Raw genomic sequence first — 6,000 nt, 5'->3', positions numbered from 1 at the left:
AAAAGTCGTGAAAATTGATGACTTTTCCAGGATATTAAACAAGCAAGCATTAGAACGTCACACAGGGCCAATGGATAAAGGTGATATACTTGAACAGATTACTTTCATTCATGATCGAAATTGGCAAAGTACAGATTTGTCACATGAGAAAAGTAAAGCTGGCCATACATTATACAATTTACTTGTACAATTTTCCTTTAGATTTACCAAAACCATATAATGTGAGGTCAAGCCTAAACACTTTCAATTTGTATGCAATTAGGCAGGCCCTTGCACTACATAGTTGAAGGTAAATCTAAAGGATATTGAATAGGCAGCACAGTGGCTAAATGGTTAGCACTTTCACCTGGCAGTAGCAGGGTCGTTGGTTCGAATCCCAGCCACGGAACCACCTGCCTGGAGTTTGCATGTTCCCCCTGTGCCTGCATGGGTTTCCTCCGGGTACTCCGGTTTCCTCTCACACTCCAAAGACATGCTGGTAGGTTAATTGGCTCCTGTCTAAATTGGCCCTAATATGTATGAATGTGAGTTAGGGACTTTAGATTGTACGCCCCTTGAGGGTTAGTGACTGATGTGAATGTGCAATATATGTATGTAAAGTGCTGCGTAAATGGATGGCGCTATATAAGTACCTGAAATAATAATAATACAAAAATTGTATAATGTATGTAAAGTACATCCCTACGTTCACCACCACTTCATATCAATGAAACTAGAAACAGGTGTTCCAGGTTAGGTTTCCTCCTTTGGGGTATGCTGATGAAACCTGTCTGATTTAAACCTTCGATGTCTGGTGTTCGCTTTGCTGTTGATGTGTGTGGCGTTACCATGCCAAGATCAAAATAGCTCTCCAAGATCAAAGAGATTCAAAAAGATCTCCAAAAATAATTTGTTAAAAAAATAATTCTACAAATGTCCCAGAAGACTGTAGGAAGAGGGGGGAGGGAGGAGAACATGGGCTTCCAATTTCCTAGGCGGTAGTAGCAGAAGTGGGAGCGAGTACCTGTCAAAATCAGGTACCTCCTCCTCCCAAGTGCAATTTCTTTACCAGGAAAGGTGGAGGAGGCCTTCCTGTTTTGGATGGGGAACTTCACCTTTTGGATGGAGCTCCACTTTAAGCAGTTACAGCAACTATTTTTATTTTTCCCGTTTAGGATAAAGATTTTAAATAGAGTAAATTAATAAAATCTGACCATTGTAGGCCTCACTGAGAGAGTTAAATGATTTGGCTCAACCCTCTAACTGCCACTTTTGCTCTAAAGCTTGGCAATTGAAAAAAAAACAGACTTACCAGCCAGATAAATATATAAAGTAAAAAGACTAAGTCTAGGTTCACACCTATGCATTTTCTGTTGCGTTTTGTAGAAACGCACAGAAGTCCATTTAACATGATTTCCTATGGGACGGGTTCACATCTCTGCGTTTTCACCCAGTGTGTCTTTTGCAAAGGGTCAGGGACTTTTCTAAATGCAAAATGTTGCATTTTTGGTTCTATAGACTTCAATGGAGACGCTGCAGAAAAGCATGTAGTATGTTTTTGCCTCGTTTTGCGTTTTAATCTGCCCAGCAACAAGTTGGGAAAAAAGCAATAAAAACATGGCAAAAATGCACCACAAAAAGCACTGCAGAAACGGATCAAATGCAAAATGCCATAGGCGTGCACCTAGCCTAAAACAGAAAACGAATGCAGCCACCACATCTACAGAGTTGGTAAGCTGCAATGCATTACATTTTTGTTTTTGGGTTTAATACCCAAAACAGAAATGCTAATATAGTGTAGTATGTATTCTTATGTAAATGTATCACAAACAGTATTAAAATTCCACGTGGAGTATGATATAAAACAAGTACCAAGATGGCCACCGCTCCATTCCTCGGCAGTTGCGGCGTGACCTCAGCAATGTAGGCTCCAGCTGACGCGTTCCGTGCGACAGCACGTCTTCAGGGGTACGCCATTCCAGCTCCTGTGGTTTAGCTATCTTTCCCAGGACAAGGGACACTCTCCCCACTTTCATACGGATGAAGCAGTAGAATTAACCCTTCAGCTGCCTCTTTACCTCTGCACCTCCAGATGTGACAGGTTTAAACAGATGCCTATTAATGTTTACTCTCTGGTGAGTGTACATCTGTCCAAGGTGGTGGATCCTCTTCGTGGATTTTTGCACGTTTGCACTTTTGTACTTGGACACATTGCAATTGATTTGAGGACTATTACCGATTGATATTTGCTGATTGATAGCTAGTAATATTGCAGACATTGATTAATTCACTTATTTGCACTGTTGCACTCTTTAGCACTTTATTCTTTTTTATATACCTTTTGATTACACAAAAAGACCTACTAAGAGCATAATTTATATTTATTACCTTATCAATATTTATATACAGATTGTGCGTTTATAGCGCTGCACTTTATTTATGCATTTTATATGTTACTTGTCCTCAATTGTACAGCATCCTTCCATCTTCTAGAATCAGATTATTCTATACCCTCAATTGGTCCTTTTTGGTCTAATTTACATACCTCTATATATCAGGAATGGACTTGCCAGTGGTGGTGGGACTCACCTGCCTTGTGGGCTGCAGTACCAGGGCTGGCCAGCGGGTGCTCTCAGCAACCAGAGGATCACTCCTGCAATGAGCCATCACCTGAGGCTGATTACAGCAGGTGTATTTAAGGAATGGCCAGGCCTGTGATCAGGGCCTTGGTGTATGTTTCCCATGAGCCCCATGTACCTGCATCCTGTCTGTCTGCTTCCTGCCTGATTCTGATTCTGCTTTAATCCTGACTCTGCATGAACTCTGCCTGTCCTGACCTCGGCTATTCCTGACTACGCTTCTGCCTGCTCCTTGTACCTTGCCTGCCCGTTTGCTACCGACCCGGCCTGCCCGACTACGTTTAGTATTGTTCTTATTGTTATCTGTTGGAGGTTTGGTTGCACTGCGTTTTATGTATTGTTTAGTCTTTAATAAATTGTATTGTTTATACTATACCTGGAGCCTGTGTTTCCCTGTGTCAGTCCACACATTTCTGGTCATACCCGGATCCCTAACAATATTAATAACCAAACAGTGGTTCATCTCTAACCATTTATCCCACCTCTATGTTACTGCATTTGTTATTTCAAAGAGCCAGAATAACAGTGGTGGTGAAAAAAGCTCTTTTGGGTTTAAATGATCACTTTTTGTATATTTATTCTTCATGGTCCTTGTACATTGAGGTGTGGTAGTGATGTGTCCTTTTGTCTACATACTGTTGTGCTAAAAGGTGCCTCATAAAGTTGGGGGTATGCAGTAGACACCCTTTCACCAGTAACAAGGCTGGGAGATTTTGCATTGTTTCAGCTAGAGAGTGATTGACACCTTGCTGTTCTGGCTGGTGAAGGGGCAACACCATAGAAATACTGTATGAAAAGATAAAGGAATAGCAGCGCAGGATCCTCATCAGCGAGATAGTACATTTATTACAGGAAATTCAAAAAGTGCACTCACGTTGCAAAGTTCTTGACAAACCTCAGGTGATGGAATCAGCAAATAGAAGTATTAGGTGAACGGCTACTCCAATTCTCCAGCCAGCATATTGGGGAACTGGAATCTGACAGCTGTCACAGACCACCAATGGCCACTATCACTGCCTCGTGGAACCTCCAAACACTGATAGAAAGGAGGAGGGAGAGGACAGTACAGGGGAGGGGGCAGTAACGTGTTTCAAAGGACACTTCTTCTTTGTCATAACCTGCCCCTTATAGCTAGTTTTTTAATTTAAATACGATCTGATCAGCCAGTAATTGGTACTGTGTATGGACAACCCAGAATGTGAGATTTTCTTTACTTTCACATTCGATGATAATAGTAAAGAGGACCAATAGAGGGTGAATCTCCCTAACGGGCACAGACGGCAATAAAAACTGACAGGTGTTCTAATCCCTATCCACTCCATACAAAATGTAAAAAAAAGTCCTAGTTTTACAAATGTTCACAATGTATCCATGTTATTTTTCAGGTAGTAACTCAGGTTAATAAATTAGGATTTGTGAAAGAAACAATTTAGGCTTCTTGCACACTGCTGCCAAAAAACATAGCATTTTATGTATACAGACCTTTTTGGCTTTTTTTATTTTTTGACTGATCCAAATACAGCCTATAGTGTTCAATGTGCCTGTACACACAGACACATAATAATGTCCTGCGCATAGATATGTAGAACAAAAAATACTGAAATCTGAGTTGTTGGTCAGTATTCTACGCGTGTACATGCATAAACGTGCAAATTCACACAAATACGCATGAATGCATGTAAAGAAGTTAAAATTCCATTCTGAGAGCTAGAATTTGCTTCACTCATGTGCACACAGATACACGTGCAAATATGCACAAAAAATACAAGACATTTTGGTCAGGAATACTGATGTTCAAACATCAGTATCATGTGCAAGCACCCCTATTATCTCACCTATTATTCTGATCAGGGCTTTTTTTCAGCGGGAGTGAGGGGGTAACGCAGTTCCGGGACCTCCAGCACTGAATGTATGTAATGGCAAGGGGTGTGGGGTGTGCCGGAGAGTCTATTGATGCTGGCTGCTGAGGGATCTATTGTCACTGGTGGGGATCTGTTTTTGTGTGCTAGGGGGTCTTATGTTGCTGGTAGGGATTTACTGTTGACGGAGAGGTTGCTGGCTGCTGGGAGATCTGTTGTTGCTACTGGGGGGTCTATTTTTGTTGGTTGCAGGGGATCTGTTTCACTGCTTTGTTGCTGGAATGGGGTCTATTGTTGGGGGGGACCTATTGTTGGTGGGGTCTATTGTTGCTGGCGGGATCTATTGTTGCTGGTTGCAGGGAATCTATTTCACTGCTTTTCTTGCTCTCATTAACAAATTCCATACAAATTATTTAGCACCACAAAATTATACTTGGTTCTGTATTCTCTAAAAGGGGCGGTGCCGGGAGGTAGGTAGGGGGTGGAACCAAGGGACAGTGCTCAGAGGAGGGTAGGGGGCGGAGCCAAGGGGGGACTCAGAAAGTGGGAGTTCCTTCCCCTATTCTCTGACAGAAAAAGCCCTGATTCTGAAAATATGCACTGTAATAAGCACCTTTGTGGAAAAGACTGAACTAATGAACAGTGAATCCTTCTTAAACTAGAAGGTAGCTGAATGCCTTTCTTCAATCATAAATCCAAAAAAATTAGGTTTATTCCTTTTTTTAGGACAGTAGGTGGAGACATGCAAGTTGCTTCTTTGCACCCCTGTGTTTATAGCACTGATACATCCTAACATTTAATCCAAGTTGCATGCAGATGTTTTGGGGTACTTCATACCAGCTGCAGCCAGTGTCTGCTGTGCAGCATTTCACAATGCAAGGCATTGCGTATGTTTTTTTTTTTTTTAACTTTATTGGAAGTGTATAATGTGCATACTCCATTTATGTCTCTACACAGCTGTGCAGTACCCTGTACTACGATGCAGTCACCTACAGTGAGGAACAGAAGTATTTGAACACCCTGCGATTTTGCACGTTCTCCCACTTAGAAATCATGGAGGCAATGTAGGTGCATTTGCACTCTGAGAGACAGAATTTTAAAAAAAATTCAGGAAATCACATTGTATGAGTTTGAAAGAATGTATTGGTCTTGCACTGCTGAACATAAGTATTTGAACACCTAAGAAACAGCAAGAATTCTGGCTCTCAAAGACCTGTTACTGTGCCCTACTCCACTCGTTATTCTAACTTAGTAGCACCTGTCTGAGCTCTTTAAAGACACCTGTCAACCCCATAGTCAGTCAGACGCCAACTACTACCATGGGCAAGACCAAAGAGCTGTCAAAAGATACCAGAGACAAAATTGTGGGCCTCCACAAGGCTGGAAAGGGCTACGGGGCAATTGCCAAGCAGCTTGGTGAAAATAGATCAACTGTTGGAGCAATTGTTAGAAAATGGAAGAGGCTAAAGACGACTGTCAGTCTCCCTGGGACTGGGGCTCCATGCAAGATCTCACCTCGTGGG

This window comes from Staurois parvus, unplaced genomic scaffold, assembly GCF_062004578.1.
Source record: "Staurois parvus isolate SC_StPar_1 unplaced genomic scaffold, SC_StPar_1.0 ptg000454l, whole genome shotgun sequence".
Lineage (NCBI taxonomy): Eukaryota > Metazoa > Chordata > Amphibia > Anura > Ranidae > Staurois > Staurois parvus.
The sequence above is the reverse complement of the archived record's forward strand: the minus strand, read 5'-3'. Positions refer to the sequence as shown.